Source organism: Dasypus novemcinctus, chromosome 22 (genome assembly GCF_030445035.2).
Source record: "Dasypus novemcinctus isolate mDasNov1 chromosome 22, mDasNov1.1.hap2, whole genome shotgun sequence".
Lineage (NCBI taxonomy): Eukaryota > Metazoa > Chordata > Mammalia > Cingulata > Dasypodidae > Dasypus > Dasypus novemcinctus.
This window is the reverse complement of record NC_080694.1, coordinates 54,817,293-54,841,024: the sequence shown is the minus strand read 5'-3', so window position 1 is coordinate 54,841,024 and position 23,732 is coordinate 54,817,293.

Below are 23,732 nucleotides of genomic sequence, written 5' to 3'. Positions count from 1 at the left end.
GCATGTATTACACTTTAGGCAAGTGAGGTAAATTACTGTCTGCATGATGCCATCGATAGTAAGATGGTAGCATTTCTAGTATCAAATAAAAACCCAGCTCTATTCATCTAAGCAGAATTGTCATTATCTTTTGATTAAGAATGAATAATTTCCAGTAAGTAAAATAAAATACAGGATATTTCATTGCCAGGTTTATCATTTTCTCCCTTTAGACTATTTCTCCAAGACATTCCTTCTGTTCAATTCTCTTAAGTTCTATCTGGATCAAGTATCGTAAGCTTTATGATAGGACTGTAGGTTTCCCAAAGACCTCAAGATTAGATATTGAATGCTCTGTGCCCCAGTGATAGTCAACCCACAATGACCATGAGCAAAATGTGGGGTGGTGGGTAATCTTTTCACGTGCACCAACCTTTAAATGTAAAGGCATCAAGGTAGACTTGAGGAGCAGCACAATGGCAAACCTTCAGAACCTGGACACACCCAAGGTGATGATTTCCAATGCCCCAGGTCCATAAGGACACATGGTAGGCAGGATAAAGGCCCTCCAAAGATGTGCCCATCCTTATCCTCAGAACCTGTGGATATGTTAGGTTACATGGCAAATGGGAGTTAAGGCTGTAGATGGAGCTAAGGTTGCTAAGCAGATGACCTTGAGATGGTAAATTATCCTGCATTATCCAAGTGGACCCAATATAATAACAAGGGTCCTTAAATACCAAAGGGGAAGGCAGAAGAGACAGAGAAGGAGATGTGATGATGGAAGCAGAGATTGGAGTGATAGGATTACTGGCTTTGAAGATGGAAAGGGGCCTAAGCCAAGGAATGCAAGCACTCTCTAGAAGATGGAAAAAATCAGAAAATGGATTCTCCTTTAGGGTCTTCATAGAGAACAGCAGCCCTGCTGACACCTAGCTTCTAGCCCATTTCACACTTGTGAACTGTAGAATTCTAAGACAATACATTTGTGTTGTTTTAAGCCACAACATTTTGCTAATTTGTTACAGCAATAGGTACCAGAACACATTTTCGCATAAGTGACCATTTCCAAATGGAAACCTGCAGCTCTCTAAATGTTAAACTTGCCTTAATAACGTTACGTGCAAGAAAAATGTCTATTTTCTTTTTCCATCAAAATGAATTTTAAGACTTTCAAAAAGATATTGAAAGGCATAAAAGCGAGACAGTATCTTGGCTTAAAAGAACCCAAGTGGCAAAAACAAGGTTTAGCACAAAGTAGCTTCTCAACAATGATTTTTGAATGATTGAGCGAGCAGATACATTCTGATGGCTACTTTAACTCATTTTTTTCCCAGAATAAACTATATAATGCACTATTAGATGGTACTTATCCAACATCAAATATTTAGTGAAAAACTGCTGTGTGTTAAGGCTTTGTTCTGATGATGAAAACAGTAAATTCTATGTTCAGAAAAGAAGGTATTATTGTGATTGTAATATTCTCTGGAGAAGGAAGAAGAAATTGAGCTGACCATTAAAGCATAAGCAATTTAAAGATAAATGCAGAGGAAAGAGAGAAGTGTTCTGGGAGGGAAAAACCTCAAGTATAATATGTGTATGTGCATGTAACATATTCCTTCTAGGCAATCAGGAAGAGTAGTATTAAGACCAGTGCCAGGAAGCGGACTTGGCCCAGTGGTTAGGGCATCCATCTACCACATGGGAGGTCCACGGTTCAAACCCCGGGCCTCCTTGACCCGTGTGCAGCTGGCCCACACGCAGTGCTGATGCACACAAGGAGTGCCATGCCACACAGGGGTGTCCCCGCATAGGGGAGCTCCACGTGCAAGGAGTGTGCCCCATAAGGAGAGCCGCCCAGCACAAAAGAAAGTTCAGCCTGCCCAGGAATGGCGCTGCACACACGGAGAGCTGATGCAACAAGATGAAGCAACAAAAAGAAACACAGATTCCTGTGCCGCTGACAACAACAGAAGTGGACAAAGAAGAACACTCAGCAAATAAACACAGAGAACAGACAACTGGAGGGGGGGAGGAGAGAGAAATAAAATAAATAAATCTTTAAAAAAAAAAAAGAGCAGTGCTAGGGAAGTGGATTTGGCTCAACTGATAGAGCGTCTGCCTACCACAAGGGAGGTCCAGGGTTCAAACCAAGGGTCTCCTGACCCATGTGGTGAGCTGGCCCACATGCAGTGCTGATGTGCACAAGGAGTGCCGTGCCACACAGGGGTGTCCCCCACATAGGGGAGCCACATGCACAAGAAGCATACCCCATAAGGAGAGCCGCCCCATGTGAAAAAAGTGCAGCCTGCCCAGGAATGGTGCCGCACACATGGAGAGCTGACGCAGCAAGATAACACAACAAAAAAGAGACACAGATTCCTGGTGCTGCTGCCAGAATACAAGCAGACACGGAAGAACACACAGTGAATGGACAGAGAGCAGACAATGGGGGGGAGGGGGAGGGGAGAAAAATAAATAAAAAGGAAATCTTTAAAGAAAAAAAAGAGCAGTGCCATGTAGAGAGAAATAAGGCAGCAAAAAGACAATCCAAAAAGTTGGGACTGTGAATATTCACCATTTGCCTTCCCAGTGCCTAGCACCAAGCAGATCTCAGTAAATTTAGGCTAATTGATGAATGAATAAATCAAAAGACCCAGAAGTGAAAAGTAGTTTTGAGACCTTTTAGAGGAGGTCTTAAACACCAAGTTAAGGAACTAGGACTCTTACACAGGTAAAAGGTGCCAATGAACGTTTTTAGCTGGAAAACAACTTGAGGAAATTTAGAGTTTTGGAAAGATTAACCAGGAAATGATATCCAGTTTTATGGGAACAGAGAGAATATGGTCTAGCAATGCTTTTATCACCTACTTCACCTACATTTTCTCTCTGAACCGAAGATATAGGAAAGAGTTGTTAAAATGACAATTTTAAGTGTGTCCACCCTTCCACCAGCCACAGGCGATGCGACTCTTCGTGGGAACTCTATAGATTTCTGTGTGCTCCTGCCAAGACCCTCACTCACTTTCCTCTCCCAAAATGTGTACACCCCCCTGTTATTGGGGCATGAGGAATGGCCCGGGTGGCCCGGGCTTCTTGTGTGACTGACACAAATAGGGATTGAGGTCACGATGGGGCTATCAACGAGGATGGTGCTCAATCTCTCCAACACAACTAAATCAAGGATGGGTGGTCAGGAGGCTGAGGGCAGCTGCTATAGCAAAAGCGCACGATCCTTTGCCCCATTTCAGACTTGATTCAGTCTCAGGCCCTGTATATCCACAAAAGGAAGGCCAGCCAGGGTCCAGGAGGAGGGACACTGCAACCACACACCGAGTGCTAAGGATTCCTCAGACCCTCCACAAGGGCACCCAGGGCAATTCACTGGGAGTATCGGTGTACTTACGAAAGGGAACTACCCAACTGTTTCAAGGACTGCTGGACGCACAGTTTGATTTAACTTCAAGGCCTAGAGACACGAAATATCACTGTCCCTTGAGTTAGGGTAGATGAAGACCAGGCAATAAATAGAATCCTGGCCCAAATCCTGCTTACAGTGGGTCCACTTGGGTTCACAGACTCACCAAGGTCTGTCACCTGAACGTATACTTGGAATGAACATACTTGGTATTTAGCAGAACCGCCCACTAATGCTTTTTTTCATAATTTTATGAAATAATAAGACAATGGAGAAGGCCATGTGGAAGTCTTGAAACTGTCCCCCTACCCAGACTAAGAGAGTAAATTAAAAGCAATATTGCATCCTAGGGGAAGGGCAGAAATTATTGCCACCTTTGGAGACCTAAGCGGGTCCTCATCGATCTGCATTTACACTAGTCTCACCCCAACACAAAGCAGAAAGACCATGTAGAATACAGTGGATCACTACAAATTCAAACAAATAATAGCCCAAATTGAAATGTCTTGGCTGGAGCAGATTAACACGGGCTCAGAGACATGGTTTGCAGCCACAGACTTGGCGAGTGGATTCTCTTCCTTCCTCATCTCTCAGAAGCAGCATATATTCACACAGGCTGGACTACCATACGCATTTACAGACTCGCTCCAGAGCTATATATTAACTCACTCCTGTCATATATAGACCTTTATATATCTCTTTTAGAATATAAAACTATTTTTGCTTAGAGACCTTACAGAAACAGGTCATAAGCCAGATTCAGCCGGCAAGCTGTAGTTTGCTGACCCCTAAAATAGACATTCTGGTTATTCTACAGAATATACATAGCTCCACCATAGTGAAGGCATCTCGCGAATTTAACGAAATAGGCATGAGGCTGAAAATACAATAGAAGGCTTGGTAAGGCCCCTGTGCGCCAGTGCGCTGGAGATAAAACCTACGAAGGTTTCAGTCCCCAACATATGAGTGAAGTTTTAGGGACCTTGTGATCTGGAACAAGCCAAAGTAAAAGACAAACTATCGCCAACTGCACTTCCCACTGTGAAGAAGGAAGTACAGTACCTAGCAGGCCTTTTTGAATTCTGGAGGTATCCTACTCCACAGTTGGGCCTAATATGCCAAACCACAGAGGGACAAGGAAGACTGCAGCTGTGCATGTTGGGAGAGCGCTCTGTAGGGCCGAAGCAGCTGGGGACCTGGGTCCCGATGGGTCACAGTTGAGTCTCTTCTGATGCCTTCGGTTGAAGGGGGCTGCCTTGGCCAAGGTTACAACCCCTTCCCGGGGACAGCCCGTGTCCAGTGACCGGCTGATGCAGGATACAAAGGCCTCAGTTTGGGACATCTCTAAAGGACCACACCAGCTCCAGAGCTTCCCAAAGGACCAGATGAGCCTTTGTTATGAACTGAGAGTTCCATTCCTTCACTCCCCCACCAGTGGTGTTTTAAGAGCACTCCCCAATAAACGGAGAATGTGTTTCCCCGGGAACTTGGCCTAAGACACATATACACACTCATTCAGGACAAGCACAGACAGGGTTGCAAAGGTATTTTTTTCATGTAATTAGGTTTTGATCGGTGGCAATGGCCTTTGGGTACATTTCTTTTTATGAGATTATGTTTTCATCCATTCACACCAAGTACAGAAAGATAAGACTTTCAGAAATACCAAAGCTATTAACAATTTTATATCTTAGGTGTATTTACCAAATTAACTTAGATCCTAAACAGAACAAAAGGTGCCTCCTTCTTTTGACAACAGGGCATTTTTCAAATGTCTACTTCTTTTTCTCTTAAGATGAGTCGTGTAGATTTAGTCCAAGAATAGATCGACTGCCTCCAGTGTGAAATTTTTCATTCATTGGGCTTTTATTAAGGACTCTGTCTTTGTCAAAAAAGTGCCTTTAAAACACCATTAAAGTGCAAGACAATCCATACCCAGACTTTTAGCATAAGGGCCAGAAATTTTATAAATGTCTAAAAAAGGTATAAAATTTGGCTCTAATACAGATTCGATTATATTTCCAACTCTGTTGGGGCTTCCTTTCTCCGCAGGGTGCTCAGCTGGATTTAGGATTCTCAGGTTACTTCTTTTCGGCTTACTGTCCAGTGCCTCGGCCTTTTTATTTAGTGACAAGTGTTCTCCAGTGAATTCTATTGACTTAGATTTAGTACTTTCTTCAGGCCATCTGCAAGAAGTTCATTCCTTCCTATTCAGAGTTTCAAAATATTCAAAACAAGTTTTTGTGTGTGTAAGTTCAAACAGTCTAAGTGATCTTTCTTTCTAAAATTTTGTGGAAAAGTTTATTCACGTTAATAGTAACTTCAATGCCACACTAAGAGCTAATGAGAATCATAATGTATTTGTCTCCCAACGCTTTCCGTAGAGGATAAAAAGGATGGGGAAAAGCTTCTGTAGAAAATTAACGGTGTATGGAGGGTAAAAGAGGTCTTTCAAGGTCGTCTGTCTTTCAAGGTTATCTGTTTTGAAGATTTTTCTCTTTAGTTGCATTGTACCAAACTGGTGCAGTGGGGAATCATTCCATCTATACTGGGATGCACCCTACCAGCAGAGGGCCACTGCCTAAGCCACAGGATAAAAAGGAACTCCATGCCTTGTGACAGAAAGATTAAATTTTTGGCCTTATCTAACTCCCCAGAACAGGCAACAACACGATTCACCCATAATTAGTGTTGCTTAGATGGAACCGAATGAAAAGTGTTCTGTGAGCCTGCTGTCAAAGAGAGAAAAGTCAGGTCAAATTTTCGCAACAAGAAAAGTCAGACTTTTGAATTCATGATAATCGACCTAGAGTTCAGAAGGTATGGTGACAAAAACCCTGACCAGGGAACCTAAAAAAGCAGCTGGGATTAATTTTTAGCTGAGGAAATTAAAGCTGTAGCTTCCTAAAGGAAGTAACAAGACAAAACCGAAAGCAAGATCCACTCTTTAAATTATTTGGAATCAGGCAACCTTGCCATTTGCTGCTTAGTTTCCTAGGGCTTCCCGAACAAGAGAAACCTATTATCTCACAGCTCTGGAGCCTGGAAGTTTAGGATCGAGGTGTGGGGGCCGCGCTGCACTTGACACCTGCGGAGGAGGAGCCTTCCTCACCCTTCCTGGCTTCTGTTTACTGGCCATCCTTGGCCATCCTCGGCTCATCCCTCTGTACTCTGTCTTCACATGGCCTTTTTCCTTCTGTCTGTCACATCTGTGTCCAAATTTCTTCTCCTTCTAAGGACACCAGTCATTTTGGATTAAGGCCTAACCCCATCTGGTCTGACCTCATCTTAACTCATCACATTTTGCAGACTCTATTTCCAGATAGGGCCACATTCACAGGGTCAGGGGTTAGGATTGACCAGGGTTGGTTTTTTTTTGAGAGACACATGCAACCCATAACAGCTGCCAAGAAGACAAGTGACGAGGTAGGCTAATGTCAGCCTCTGATTCAATGGTGCCATTTAGACATCATCCTTGAGTTTAGTCTTCACATGGTTATCACAATTATTGGGTTTGCCAAAGCCACGTATTCTCAATTCAGTGAGGAAGATCTTGTCAGGCTTTGTGAAAATAAGGGTGAATGCGCATGAAAGGAAAGACAAGAAATTTGAAGCAATAGAAAGTTAGGTTATAGAGATTCCTGAAAGATACCAGATATTGTTAAAAAAAAAAAAATCAACTCATTCAATCACATGAAGTCCATTAATTGTGACCAAACATCTTTTATGTAGTCATATTACACATCAATAACTCTACAGGGAATTCTTAGGGGGATAACAAAGATACATCAGTGGATTGGTAACAATTTTAGCATGCAAAAAATAAAAATGGATTATTTCAGCATAAACTAAATAATTCATTTTAAAGGAAATTTTTCATCATAAATTTGGTAATAATGTTTTCAATTGGGCATGGAGAATAATGAATCAATCAGCGAAACAGTTTGCTATTGCTAGTGTCTGACAGAATGACATATTGGGCTGTATTTAAAGCACAACATACCATTTATAAAACAGGATTTATGTACAATTCTTTACGTTCTGACAAAACAAATGCCATTAGAATACATAAGAAAATAATCCCTGCCATCCTTTGGGATCAGTTATCTCAAGAAAGAAGCTATTCGTGTTGGCGTGAATGCTGTTGTCTTACTGTAATTATGTCTTTTGAATGTCACTGAATCGGAGACATGGCCTTCTGCCTTGACCTAAAATCTCTTTAAACTTTACTATGACCGGCAAACCCCTGCTTTAAAAGTCCTTCAGTTCACTAGTTCAGTGCCTCTTGATACTTTTTATATTGTGAAAAGTGGCTCTGTCCACTGCTATATGATAACCATAAAAGTAGCTGAAGAATGGAAACAACCCATCCTCGGTGAGGCAGGGATTGTTAAGAGGGCAGACCTATTTCCCAAGGCAACACGGAGAACACCAGGACTAAAAATAGGAAAGAACTGGCAGAAAACCTGTCCTGTAGCCTGACAGGGAGGGCTGCGAGTGGGTCTAGGCCAAGGGCATCAAGGCAAGGCTAAAGTCAGGAGTGATGTTCAAAACCTTGATGGATCCAGTACAACTGTGCACCCCCCAATCAGAATGGGCACCAGCTATGGCAGCATCAAGTCCCAGATGTCTGCCAGGGGACCCCCCCTTTGGCTGCTAAATAATATGCCTGTTTGGAAGTACTGAGCTGGGTGAAGGAGTGGCTGAGAGAAATGAGGAACACTAGGGACTCGGGGAGGGGGGAGGGAGGAGTGCAGGGATCGGTAGCTACATACCAACTGGTGAGGAGTATTTCACTATTTTAGTAACTGGAATCCTCACCTGGCGCATACTGCCTGAACGTCAACACAGATACACATTGAGACTCTCTAATGTCAGAACCAGATTACCAAGAGGAGGCAGTGGCTTCTACAGAGTGGGAAGAATGTACAGGTAATACGCTTACACTTATTGGTGAGTGGGGCTTAAGAAACACATCAGTAAGAAGTTTCATCGTTGGGTGTCCCCCTCACACCCAGGCTGCACTTTACTCAGTTGATTGGCAAAGCTGTCCTCCCAGGAGAGAAGATCAGGCAAAGACGAGCAGCCTGGGACCCGGGCAACACAGAGATGAGAACATCATCAGATGCACAGAGTTGGAGAACGTCACCAGCAAGCCAGATAGCTTGCTCTGGAGCAGCCCAATTCCAGATCTAAGAGGATGACTAATGTTCATTAAGTCTCTTAGGTAACTGGCGTGGAGTGAGTTAAATACATCCTGTCCAGCTCAGTCAGGAATCCATAGCAAGGCTGAGATCACAAGTGGGAAGGCCAATGCACCCAGCTGTGGAAGGCAGATAAAGGGAGGGCCTGAGCTATGCTTTGACCAGTCTTTCTCAACCAGTAGGAGTCATCAGCAAGCTTTGGAGAAGTCTGAGATCTGCCCCATCCCTAAAGATTTCGAATACATACAGTAAGGCACTATTGAGTCTCATGTGAAATGACTACTATAAAATTTCTAACCCGACACATAGCAAATACCAAGTCAATGCTATATATAAACATATGTCTGACAAAGAGGTTGTGTGTGTATTTCTAGAATGGTCACTTTTGCCATAAAGAAGTTCTATGAATATGCAGTTGATTGAGCCCAATAAAAAAATGCCTTTGAGAAGAAGAGACAACATACGTGATGAAACAAGAAAACGCATACGCTGGCAACGCAGCAGTCTCTAATTGAGTAATTCGCAGGCTCCGTGCCTTTGCATTATACTGCCTACATGCATTAAACATGGCAAAACTGTCGGTACCACTAATTCTGGAGATAATGTGTGCAGTGTTGCATGTCATTCAACTGACAAACAATTGGCAGGTAGGTTTTATAATAGCAAGATGGATTCGTGTAGGGGATGTGTTGATTGCTTATGTCAGTCCCTTTGAAATTTAACAGCAGTCATAATTAGAGCTGTAAATCTCTTCAAACTATAATTAGATTACTATTTCTACCCATTGCCATTTTTTTTTAAACAGCCTAAGATACCACTGTGGAGTGAAAAAAGGGAGGGGGGGCAATATGGTTTCCTTAAAACAATCATCACCGTTGAGAACTATCTGCATGCAGTTGAGTGAGTTTCAATCCTGAGTCCCATGGAAACTATTTCAGAGGGATTGCTCCACGTGGCTTTGGTCTCTGTGTCCTCCCCAAGGGAGTGGACCTCGTCTTTTCATGGCCTCTCTGAGAGGGGCCATGCAGTCAACTGTTCCACCGAGCTATCCATGAGAACAAGAGAATGTCTGTGCCAGAGAAAACGGAGTTCCAAGTTTTACCTTGCATTCCATCCAATGCCCCCCAAAAGCCTCCCTTGTCAGGCTCTGTACCCCAGTGAGACTCTCAGCTAATGCTGGAAACAGCACACGTAGGTTGCTGTCGTGCTGCCGAAGGCAGTGGACAGGGCTCCCGCCTCTTTACCTGCTCTCCTCCACTTTCTGACTAGTGCTTAATTAAAACCAGGGGAGAAGAAACCAGATTCATTTCACATTCAGGGATATTTTACAACCAGCACTTGGACTCAACAGTAACCAGTGGCGATATTCTGAATCTGGGTAAGAAGTAAAATTTGTGCAATCTGACACTTGGGGTGCTTTAGGCCCCCCTCCCCACTTAAAGGCATTAAAAACCTGCAGTAAACTAAAGTTTAACTGGACGATCGATAAATGCAGCCAGCTAGAATCAGGGGCTGCCCAGAGCAAGATTTGCCCCCACAGGGACGGTAAAGCCGAGGAAGGAGCTCGGTGAGGAGGGGTGGCAGGAGCTGGGCCCTGGGCGCTGGGCGCTGGGCGCTGGGGCGCTTCTCCTGGCACCTGACCCTGGGGCCTTAAGCAAACCCTCTTAGTCCTCGACACTCCTTCCATTCATTTCCAGTTCCCCAGCTGGAAAATGAGAATATTTGACTAGATGATCTTTAAAACATATTCGAGCTTGAAAATTTGATTATGATTGGATTCACAATCTGTGAATCTGTTTCCAGATTTACCAGGCTCTGAGTTTTTTTTTTTTTATTAAATACGCTAGCGTATTTAATTTGAGTAGGTTTCAAATACTGACATGATAAAAAAAATTATAACAAAAAAGCACTGGAAGAAAATAGGGGTTATTTTAAAATACATAATCTTGAAAATGGGAATGTCTTTCTAAGCATGGTGCACAACTCAAAAGCCATCACAAAGGAAAAGCTGACAAATTTGATAATATTTTTAAAAAGCTATATTCTATATGGGGAGAAACAAATTTTGATAAATGGCCCACCAGAAAAAAATTGCAACACATGTGTAAAAGACCAATGCTATCAATGCCCCAAGAGCTCTTCTAAACAAACAGAAATGACCATCAATAACAAAAAATAATGCAAATCTAATGCACCAGAGAGGCAATTTATAGTGAAAGAAATACAAAGGGCCACGAACAGAAAAATTATGCTTAAACTTACTCAGGATTAAAGAAATGCATATTTAAACAGCCATGATTGGGAGGCGGGGCAAGATGGTGTCTGAGTGAGTGCACCTTATAGTCTCTCCTGCAAAGCAGCAGCTGGACAATGTTGGAAATTTTTCAGGACCAGGCTGTTTCGGGGTTTTGCAGGGCAGGAGGTGTCTGGACATCGATTTGGTGGGACGGTGACAGAGAAGATTCGTGTAAAAGGTAGAATTTAAGCTCTCTTTCACGGAGATAAGGGCTGCGTGCAGGACACTTCCCCCTGGGATGGGCGGCACAGCAGCGGCAATTCCTGGAGGCTCTGCTGTGCTGGGGAATTCATAAGCCCTGAGTGGGCTATTCGGGGGCTTGCAGGGCGGGAGGTGTCTGGAAGCCGATTTGGTGAAACAGAGATGGAGGAGTTTTATGCGAGGCGTGGAATTTTGGGTTTCTGACACAGAGCTCAGCGCTTCCGGCTAGAGCCCTGCTCCCTAGGACTGGCTGCCGATCTGCAGCATCCTTAAATTGGTTGTAATATAGAGGCGCCCCCAGCAGGCTGTTTCAGGGGCTTGCAGGGTGGAAGGTGTCCTGAAGTAGACTTGGTGAGACAGCGACAGAAGAGACTCATGAGAGGGAATTTTGGGTTTCTGACACAGAGGTCAGAGTTTGCGGATGTGACCCCCCCCCCCATAGGGCTGGCACTCAGCTGCAGGGATCCCTGAAGGCTGCGTTGCACTGCGGTGCTCCCAGGCTCCCTGTTAACTGGATTCAAGGTTGCCAGGTCTGTGTCCCCTAAACCCTGGTGGCCCACACCACAGAGACTCACACCTCATGAGTCTGCAATATCACAGACTTCCCATCCTGAATCCACCACGCCCTGAAGGCCATCTGAGGTACTTGATTGTCCAAGCCCTCAGTGTTTGCATTTTTTTTCTTTTCTTTTCTTTCTTTTTTCTCTTTTTTCTTTTTTCTTTTTATTGTCGTGGTTGCTAATATTGCAATATCTCCTAGTCTTTTCCCCCATTGTATCCCCCAAGGTCTTTTTTCATTTATTTAGGGTTTTTTTTTTCCTCTTTCTTCTTTTCTTTTTCTTGCTTGTTTCCCTCCCTTTTCTTTGCCCACCCCCCCCTTTTTTTTTCTTCTTCTCTTTTTTTTCTTTTCCCTCTTTTTCTTCTTATTTTATCTTAATTATACAATAGGTGCTGCAGGGAACACCTCATATTTGCTGGGTTTCCTCATCCTCCATTTCCTCATTTCTGTGTGAATTGACTTTGGCCACCTACACTATCCCCTTTCCCCCACATCTTGATATCCTCCATCATCTACTGGCTCTGCTATATTCCACCTCCTTTCTTTGGTCCCCAAATTGTCTAACTTTTAATTTCTAATACCTTTGTTTTGTTTTCTGTCTTTTATCCACTCTTGATACTATTGTCTTTCTTTTCTCTTTCCCTCTCTCATGAAAACACTGGCTTTTTAATTCATACTATATTCCTTCCATATTCAGTCGACTATCTCATTATAGGTACTCTACTTACTGCTATAACTCTACACAACTTACATGAATCTAATATCCATCCTCCCAGATCTCATATTGTTGCTCTGTTAACATTTATTACCAATACTACTTTACACATTTTCCTTTTTTACACAATTGCCTTTCCCTGGCCCTAATATTTTCCTTCAAAGTGAACTCAGCCAGCAACAAGAAATTAGAATAAGAAGAAAAAAGTGACAAAGAGAAGATATAACACTTACGCAAGAACAACAGCTAATTAATCCCCAAGACTAGACAAAGAGCTAAGGAACTGATTAAATCCGTCAAGATAAAATGATGACCAGACAGCAATAAAAAACTACAAAACAAGCCAGTAATCAGGAAAACATGGCTGAATCCAGTGAACAAACTAAAAACCAGGAAGGGGAGGAGAACTTCGGACAAGTAATTAACAATCTCAGAACATATATCATAGACAAACTTAATGAAGTAAAGGAAGAGTTTAGCAATATGAAGAAAACACTTGGAGAGGAAATTGCAGACATACGCCAAAGGATAACAGATATGATGGGAATGAACACCACAGTTCAAGAAATCAAAAATACACTCGCAGCAAATAGCAACAGATTAGAAGAGGCAGAGGAGAGAATTAGCAATGTGAAAGACAGTACATCGGAAATCAAACAGATAGTAGAATTGATCTATAAAAAGATAGAAAAAATCCAGCTAGGACTTAGGGACCTGAATGAAAATGCAAACTGCACAAACATACGTATTATAGGCATCCCAGAAGGAGAGGAGAAGGGAAAGGGGTCAGAAGGGGTGTTGCAGGAAATAATGGCTGAAAACTTCCCAAATCTACTGAAAGAGACAGATGTACATATCCAAGAAGCACAACACACCCCAAACATCATAAACCCCAACAGGCCCACCCCAAGACATATACTTGTCAAATTATCCAATGCTCAAGACAAAGAGAAAATTCTAAAAGCAGCAAGAGAAAAGAAAAACATCACATACAAGGGAGGCTCCATAAGATTAAGTGCTGATTTCTCATCTGAAACCATGGAAGCAAGAAGGCAGTGGTATGATATAGTCAAGGTACTAAAAGAAAAAATTTCCAACCAAGAATACTCTACCCAGCTAAACTAGCATTCAAAAATGATGGAGAGTTCAAAATATTCACAGATAAACAGAAATTGAAAGAGTATGCCAACAAGAAACCTCCCCTTCAAGAAATACTAAAGGGAGTTCTGCAGGAAGAAAGGAAAAAACAAGACAGGCAGAGTTGGAGGAGAGTGTAAGAGCAACAACAACAAAAAAAGACAAAAAGAGAAGAAAAGAAAAACAAACAAAATATGACAAACACAAGTCCAATCAAAATATGGCTAACATAAATAATTCCTTGAAAGTAATAACACTGAATGTCAACGGATTAAACTCACCTATCAAAAGATTCAGACTGGGACAGTGGATAAGGAAATATGACCCATCTATATGCTGTCTACAAGAGACACATCTTAGACCCACAGATTCATGAAGGCTGAAAGTGAATGGTTGGAAAACAATTTACAAGCAAACAATAACCAAAAAAAAGGCAGGAGTAGCTATATTAATATCAAACAAAATAGACTTTAAATGCGAAACAATTGTGAGAGATAAAGAAGGATACTACATATTAGTGAAAGGGATAATCTGTCAAGAAGAACGAACAATCATAAATATTTATGCTCCTAACAAGGGCACCTCCAAATACGTGAGGCAAACACTGGAAAAACTAAGTGAAAGAATAGATGCATCTACAATTATAGTGGGAGATTTTAATACACCACTATCAACTCTGGACAGCATATCTCAAAAGAGAATCACTAAAGAAACAAAATATTTGAACAGTATATTAGAGGAGCTGGATCTAATAGACATATACAGATCATTACACCCAAACACAGCAGGATATACATTTTTCTCAAGTGCACATGGATCATTCTCCAAGATAGACCATATGCTAAGCCACAAAGAAAGGCTTAATGAATTCAGAAAGATCGAAGTCATACAAAATAATATCTCTGACCACAGTGGAGTGAAGCTGGAAATCTGCAAGGGTCAGAGACCCAGATTTCACACCAAGATATGGAAATTAAACAGCACACTCTTAGAAAAACAGTGGTTCAAAGAAGAAATCACAAAGGAAATCAAGAACTACCTTGAAACAAATGATAATGATAACACAACATACCAAAACTTATGGGATGCAGCAAAAGCAGTACTGAGAGGGAAATTTATAGCCATAAATTCATACATCATTAAAGAAGAAAGAGCAAAAATTGAAGAACTAACTGCACATTTGGAGGAATTAATAAAAAAACAACAAAGCAATCCCACAGGAAGAAGAAAGAAAGAAAGAACAAAGATAAGAGCAGAACTAAATGAAATAGAAAATAAGAAAGCACTTGAAAAGATAAACAAGACCAAGAACTGGTTTTTTGAGAAGATCAATAAAATTGACAAACCCTTAGCGAGACTAACAAAGAAAAAAAGAGAGAAGATGCAAATACACAAAATAAGAAATGAGAAAGGAGATATCACCACTGACCCCACAGAAATAAAGACTATCATAAGAGAATACTTTGAAAAACTATATTCCAACAAAAATGACAATTCAGAGGAAATGGACAAATTCCTAGAAACACATAAGCAGCCTATATTGATGAAAGAAGAAACTGATGATCTCAACAAATCAATCACAAGTAAAGAGATAGAATCAGTCATTAAAAACCTCCTAACTAAGAAGAGCCCAGGGCCAGGTGGCTTCATAGGTGAATTCTACAAAACATTCCGGAAAGAACTAACACCAATCCTGCTGAAACTCTTCCAAAAAATCGAAACAGGGAAACGGACTTGGCCCAGTGGTTAGGGCGTCCATCTACCACATGGGAGGTCCGCGGTTCAAACCCCGGGCCTCCTTGACCTGTGTGGAGCTGGCCCATGCACAGTGCTGATGCACGCAAGGAGTGCCGTGCCACCCAGGGGTGTCCCTCGCGTAGGGGAGCCCCATGCACAAGGAGTGCGCCCCGTAAGGAGAGCCGCCCAGCGTGAAAGAAAGTGCAGCCTGCCCAGGAATGGCGCCGCCTACACTTCCCGTGCCACTACCACAACAGAAGCGGACAAAGAAACAAGATGCAGCAAATAGACACAGAGAACAGACAACCGGGAAGGGGGGGAAATTAAATAAATAAATAAATCTTTAAAAAAAAAAAATTGAAACAGAAGGAACATTGCCTAACTCATTCTATGATGCCAACATTACCCTAGTACCAAAGCCAAACAAAGACAACACAAGAAAGGAAAATTACAGACCAATTTCTCTAATGAACCTGGGCGCAAAAATACTTAACAAAATACTTGCTAATCGTGTTCAACAACACATTACACAAATTATACACCACGACCAAGTGGGATTCATTCCAGGTATGCAAGGATGGTTCGACATAAGAAAATCAATCAACGTAATACACCATATAAACAGACTGAAGGAAAAAAATCACATGATTATATCTATAGATGCAGAAAAAGCATTTGACAAAATACAGCACCCTTTCTTCATAAAAACACTCCAAAAGATCAGAATACAAGGAAATTTTTTGAACATGATAAATAGTATTTATGAAAAACCCACAGCCAACATTGTTTCCAATGGAGAAATCCTAAAATCCTTCCCTCTAAATTCAGGAACCAGACAAGGATGCCCACTCTCTCTCCTTCTATTTAACATTGTCTAAGAAGTACTTGCTCGAGCACTGAGGCAAGAACCAGATATAAAAGGCATTCAAATTGGAAAGGAAGAAGTCAGAATTTCATTATTTGCAGATGACATCATCCTATACATAGAAAACCCTGAGAGGTCTACAACAAAGCTTCTAGAATTCATAAATGAGTTTAGTAAAGTCGCAGGTTATAAGATCAATGCGCAAAAATCAGTAGCATTTCTATACACCGATAATGAGCAAGATCAGGAGGAAATCAAGAAACAAATACCGTTTACAATAGTAAATAAAAAAATAAAGATTGAAATTACAGAAAGCACTTTCTCTGACTGCAAGAGAAGCTGGAAATCAATAAAGGATGGAGAACTGGAACAGGCACAAATATATGTGGAAGTCAACATACTCTTAAACAAATCACTGGGTGAAGTAGGATAGTGCCAGAGAAATCTGTAACTACCTCCAAGTGAATGAAAATGAAAACATCGCATATCAAAGTTTATAGGATGTAGCTAAATCAGTGCTCAGAGGGAAATTTATAACCCTAATTGCCTCCATTAAAAAAGAGCTAAAAGCAGACACGTATATTTGTAAGATCCCATTTATATAAAATGTAAATATAAATCAATTGATAAAGATGAAATTATATTAGTGGTTATGTAGGTCTGAGAAAGGAATGCTAAGGGGTATGGAGTCTTTCTTTTTGGAGTAATGAAATTGTTCCAAAATTTCTGACATGATGAATGTACAACATTGTGATTATACTAAAAGTTGCTGATTATACACTTTGAACAGATCAAATGGTATATGAATATATCTCAATAAAACTATTTAACAAATAATTGTGCAAGAACGGCCAGAAACAGCAGCTATGTACAGCAGGGAAAACACAGACTGATAGGTGAGGAATTGTGTTTGTCTATTTTTTGTTATTATTATTAAAATAATGAAAATGTTCTAATAATGATTGAAGTGATGAACACAACTTTGTGATTATATACCATTGATTGTACACTTTGAATGAATTGTATGCTTTATTAACATGTATTAATAAAATTGACTTGCTTAAAAAATAAAAAATAAAAAAAAATTAACAGCCATAAGATTCTGCTTTAAACCTGTGGCTTGCAAACACTGTTAATGTTTGAATACTTAGTGACGGAGTGGATAGTGACAAGCTCGGATAGGAATGTCTTAGGAGAGCAGCTGAATCACAATTATCAAAGATAATAAGGGAACCACTTTTGATACAGAGCTTCCAACTAAAAAAACTTGCACAGATATACTACTGCAAGGTTGCAGAGATATTTTTAGGTATAGAAACTTAATTACAGCATTGTGCATGACACTCCCTCCCCCCACACACCTCCTGCTCCAGTATAATTATATGAATACCTGAGGAATGTTGACATAAGTTGCATGCCTCTATATAGTGAATTACTCTGCTCTTGTTAAAAACACAGAGGGAGAGTTAAGTGTGCTGATGCATGATGATGTAGTTAAAAAAAATAATGTACTGTTCAATTAAATAAGCATACTGCATAGCAGCATGCATATTAAATCTCCAGTGTTAAAAAATATACATATATTCTTGTATAAATATAGGTATGATTTGTAGGAAAAGGAAAATATTTAAATGATTGTATATAAAGAGTGCGATTTTGAGGGGGAGGGATTTTATTGTATAATTTTCTGCTGTTTTAGTTTTTTTAAATTTATCTTTTACCATGAAGTTGCACTAAATAGATAACAAAAACAAATTTTAAAAGAACCATGAGGGGAGTGTGGGGTATGTAGAACTATTGATTTTGAAAATACCAGCAATCTACACAGGGAATTTGAGTGCCCAAAGAAACTTCTAAACCCTGGAGATTACACTTTTGAAAGATTATGGCTTGGAATGAGATGGCATGCGTTTATTCAGAAAGAAAAAATATGAAACACCCACATTGCATTCCAACACACATATAAGCAAACACACGCTCCTGAACTGCTGGTAGTGGTCACTATTGAGTCACAGAAGCCTCTTTCGGCCAGGCCATGGATCTCACCCTCAGGATCTTTCCCACTACAGTAGTGAAGCATTCACATGAAGAGCTGCCTCTTAAAATGTTGGTACGACTTCTGATTAGAGGACAAATATTGACCAAAAGATTTCTGAGGAATAGGTTTTTCTTTTCTTTGGAAATCTAAGCCAACACTTGGAAAACATTTAAGATTCAACTAAGTTGTTTCAAAATCAACTTTTTTTATGATTAAAATTCATTTGGATGAAAGAAGTGATTGAAGAAATTATCTGGATTACTCAACAGACACTAATCCCCAGCTTTCTTTGATCTTGCAGACTTAGCCTAATGGTGATGAGATATTCCTGGAGATGTGCCCACTGATGAATTCTGCATCATGATGTAAGAGAAAGTCCTTCTGGAGCCAGAAGCCCTGGAATTTGAGTTCTATCTCTGCGTATACTGTTCAGTCAAGTTACCTAACCTCTCTAAACCCCAGTTTTCTATTTCATAAATTGGAATTCCATAAATCGGGGTGGGGGGGTGGGCGAGAAATAATTAATCTTTTAAAAAAAAAGGAAATGGAGGCATTTCAGATCAGACACTGGGAATTTTACACAGCAGAAAGTATTACGCAAGTGAATGTTATTCTTCTAGAGCGACATAAAGGGGAAAAAATAAGAGTGAGCGCTGCTGCATCAGGACATTTAACATGTTTGAATAAGTGTAACATGAGGAAGGGTGTACATCAAAAAAGACTTTTACAGCCTCATTTATGAGAAGGGAGGCTTGCCAGCTCTGCTGACTCTTGGGTACAATATTCTACCTGCAGAAGTCATTTGGGTTCACTGAGGACAAAAGATATACATACAAAAATATACCCAATTTTACACGAAAGGCACCTTCCTGGAATTGGGACCCAGCTTAGTAGAGTGTCATGATCCCAAGGGACGCACAGGGCCAGGCCATAGATTCTCCTGGCTCGGGGTCTCTTCACTGCCGGCAAATCCTCCCAGGCTGCTGCAGTGCTGTGAAGGTGCACTCTGGTGACATCAGAGATCAGAGAACTTTTCCAATCCCTTATTTCCTGCTGATCTTTCCTTCTGCCATCAGAAAGCACCTCAGGTTACTAAAAGACTGCATTTTAACAGCTATAACGCTAATTTGATTGTGACAGGCCAAGAACTGTCACTTTTGTGACATTTTCTGGGTCAAAATTGTTTGTCAAAGCACAAATAGGTGGCAGAAAGAGGCCACAGCAGAATAAACAAGGCTTATTTCAATATATATTTAACTTAGAAAATCCTGGAGACGTACCCATTGGTTGAAAATATAAAATACTTAGAGAGGGGGAGATCAGAAATAGATACATATGATGGAATAGATCATATATTCAAATATAAACTTCATGTAAAAATGGATATATTCTTGGAAACAAACATCATTACAATGAGTCCATCTTGTAAGTGGCATTGTTAAAGACATATTTATCTTTGGTACTACCCCAAAGAACTTCATGACCAAAACAAAAGAGTATGGTATTTTGTAATAAATTATATGTAAACATTAATCAGTTTAAGCAAGACAAATAATAAATGGTTGATAATTCTAATTCTTACTCTCCTAGATTTGGGGAAATCCTAAATAGATGAGTCTTAAAGAAATGTTCAAAAAGGATTATCCATGTTTCCCACTTCATTCCAGTTTTTATTAATATATTCCTGGGAGTCCATTCCGAAGCCCATCCATATATATATAGGGATACTTTTTTTCCTAAGACCCTTTTAAAACAGCAACTATATTAAGAATGATTAGTACACATTATGGCTATTTATACTTGATTGAAATTTACATGTGGATATCTAACGGGTATTACAAGGAGTCATCCTGATTTTTCTGTTTCCCCACTATTTGCCATCTCAGCAAATCATGTGGATTTGTCTTCAAAATACAATAACAATCTGTTCATTTTTCTCTATCTAAACTGCTACCTCCATAGGCCAAATCACCATCATCTCTTTCCACGTGCCTCCTAACTGTTCTCAATTCACAAGTGGTTTTCTATCACATGTAAAACAAAATCCAATTTCCTTATCATGGCCCATAAGCACTGCACAATTTAGTCCCTACCTCTTTGATTTTATCTCAGAACATTCCCCTCACTCATTTTGGGTAACATCAGTAAAATTTTGTCTTTTGGTATCACAAAAGTTATCATCTCTTTAGGAAAGGAAAGATTCATTTGTCTATCCCCAATTTCCCAACCTTATACAAATCTTAGGGGTGAAATTACTTATGAGCCAGCACAGCTATCTTTTTGTTCTCTGATTCAAGTATTTTACAAGCACTTGTCTTTCCCTAGAGAATGTTCCCAGAACAGAACTATGTTTTGTGTGTCTTCTGAGTTTTGAACACTCTAAGTAGTACAGTATACGTATGTGTTGCCTTATCAAGCCTCTTTTTTAAATGGTCTACCTCTTTTATACACTTGGCTAGAATTTTTTTTATGTGCCTATGAAAAGTAAGGGAAATATTACTTCCAAATGGCCAATCCCTGCCACTACATTTTTGAATCATTGCCATATAATATACCAAATTTTACCTATTCTATAGAAAACTAAGTGTTTTAGCAATACTAGACAGTCCCCTTCTTGGTAATTAACAATTTCTCCTATAATCCCAGTTTTAGGAAAGTAATTGTTTGATAAGAGACAGTGTACCGGTATCTTACTGCTTTGAATCCAGTGATGTTTTGGAAAACTGGAAAAAAATAAATAAACAACTTCAAGTGGTTTGGTTGAATTCAGCTTCCTGGTTTTAAGAAGAAAAAATTAGCATAGATCAAGAAGCCACTTGGATACTCAATAGCTCTGAGCAAACATTATTTTGATGAGTTAAGTGTAAATGAATACAACCACATGGACTAAATTTCCCTCAAAGAGTATATAAATTTAAAGTGGAAGGAGCAATGCTTTTGTAAAAATATATCATGGTTTCTCCCCAAACCCAAACATTTACATAATAGTTTGAGATGTTTCACAATCTGAAAGTACATCTGCATTCACCAACCCCATGAAGTTCTTTCCCCCAATAAATGTGTCAGAATCATTTTGAAGAGTTCAATATGCAATCTCTTACTTTCTCATCAAAAGAAATTCCCAAGTTCTGAGGTTTACAAAAACAGACCTTATTTCTAGTATACAAATTATTAAAAATTGTAAAAACATGTACCATATAGAAGTCCTATTCATTTATTCTAAAAAGGTAATAATATGTATACACTAATGAAAGGCAGAGAGACATAAACCTTTAAAGGAGATGAATAAACATGGTTTACTCTAAAACACGGAACAGTGAAAAAGTGTATTGAGAAAAATTGAGGGTGATTTGGTAAACTACTAGATTTCAGAGTTTCAGCAAACTTTCTTGAACTTGAAAATGTGCAAACGTTGACTGCATATACCACGCTTAGAAGAGAGTAAAGTTTTAGTGGAATTAGATCTCAAAATGCAAAAGATTGTCAGAAAGAATAAATCTGCTGGGTTCGTATTTGTTAAAGTTCTTTTGAAAACTAAACTGAAGCCCTTTCTTCTATCAGTACTACAGCTTTCTGAAGTTTCTTTTAAAGACTTAGTAAATTTACAAGCTTTTAATTCATCACATTCTATTGAAATCCCCTCTGTGGGGTAGACTTCATGAGTCTTAAACACTCTGAGTTTCCAGTTTCCTTTGGGATGACGTCAAGAAGGGAAGACCATGCCATCTGCTCTCAAATGTTCACCAATTATGGATCTATTTTCATGCAGTCTTTGCTTTTGTTTTTTCTCTCTTTTTTCAAAACTGTTTGTGGCCATTTTTTTATCCATTCCAGGACATGTTGCATTGTGAAATGCAAAATATTAGAAGCTACAATCATTATTTATGAACATATCAATCTCCCAATCCACTGAAACTCTAGTAAGCCAGGAAATCATGTTTTATTGTATCTTTCATTGCCTTTTCTACTATGCACACAGTAGGTAAATAATAAATGTTTATTATTTATAATAAATATAGTATGAGAATTAAATGCTCTGTTTTTTAATTGTGAATAGAGTTACACAGGGAAGATAAGACACATCATTTTCTCCTACCCATACCCCTTTCTTTCATTCTATTCTTTCCTTGCCCTCTCATATCAAAGGTAGAAAATGACCACTAAGTCTTACTATAAATTTCAAAGACTTTAAAAACAAATCAATTCCTATATCCATGTGTTTAAGGTGTGGATTGACACCCATTTTATTCTCATTTGTCTAGCAGGAAGTTTGAAATTTTAATGAATTCCAAATACAGAGCAAATTGTAGTTAAGCCTATTTTAAAAACTTTCCAATAGGGGTTTACTCAAAAGAACTAAAGAACTATATATTATATTTGTCAAATCAAAGACTATACCTTGGATCATTTTTACTACTTAGACGCTAGCCCACAAATCAGAAGCAAGTCTAATTTCTGTATGGAAGACAACATTTAATTTCACAATGAAAATCTATTTGCCCATCAAGTCCGGTGCTAAACTTCAAACCATAAGAGTGACATGATGTTTCAAACTAAACTTCGTAATCTTGCTTCAGACACACTTAAAAAAAAGGTGAATTTCAGAAGTTATAAAGTGTGGGGAGAAATGAAAAACAATTTGCCAAGCTGGGCAATATCCTTAGTTTCATGCTGAAATTGATTCCATTGTATATTAACTAAAGCAAAGCCTCCACCCACAAATGTTTATTAGTTCACTGTGGTCTCATTTCTGTGACTAACATGGCTCATCTTCACCATGGACTTATCCTCCCAGTACATTTATGTGGAGAAACTAGGTAATAAATAATGGGTGTTGCTTTTTTAAGAGCTTACTTACAATTACAGTAATCATATAAAAGGTAGTCCTTAACCCTAACTGAACTTATTGTTATAATAGTATGGTTTAACTGAAAAAATATTATTTAGAAAAGGCAAAGGACTAATTAATTAACTCTTTAGGGAATTTTCCGTGGAAAAATCTCAAGGAAAAAAGTGACAAATATTGGTTAAAACCAAAGATATGCTCATTTGAAGACCAAAATTCTAATATATTTGTTGGCATCAATTAAGCATTATTTTTTCATTTTATTAATTAACTATTAGAAGCTAGAGAATCATACTGCATATGTATAGTTACATGTTTTAGTTCAAAATAAAATATAACAAATATATGCAAATTAAAATACACTTCAAAGAAAAAACCTGAAACAGACATTTCATTTATGTAAATAAGCCAGAGTATCTAAGTGATTGAGGCACACCTTATTTTAATTATCAGAAGGACTCACATGAGAAAAATATCTATGTTTATTTTTGTAATCTGGATTTCATACTCTAGGATTTTTTTAGTGGTAATTATGAGCTCTTTGATTTGACTGATTTGAGTGGTTCTTATTAATATTTTAAGAAACTTAGCCTTGATCTTTAAAAATTCTAATCAGATTTAATTTTTACAACTGCAAACAACAAACATGTTCCCTTGTATACTTTCTGTCTACTTTTTTTTTTTCTTCACTTACACTTTATTCACTTATTTCTTGGTCTATTAGCTATCTCCAAACT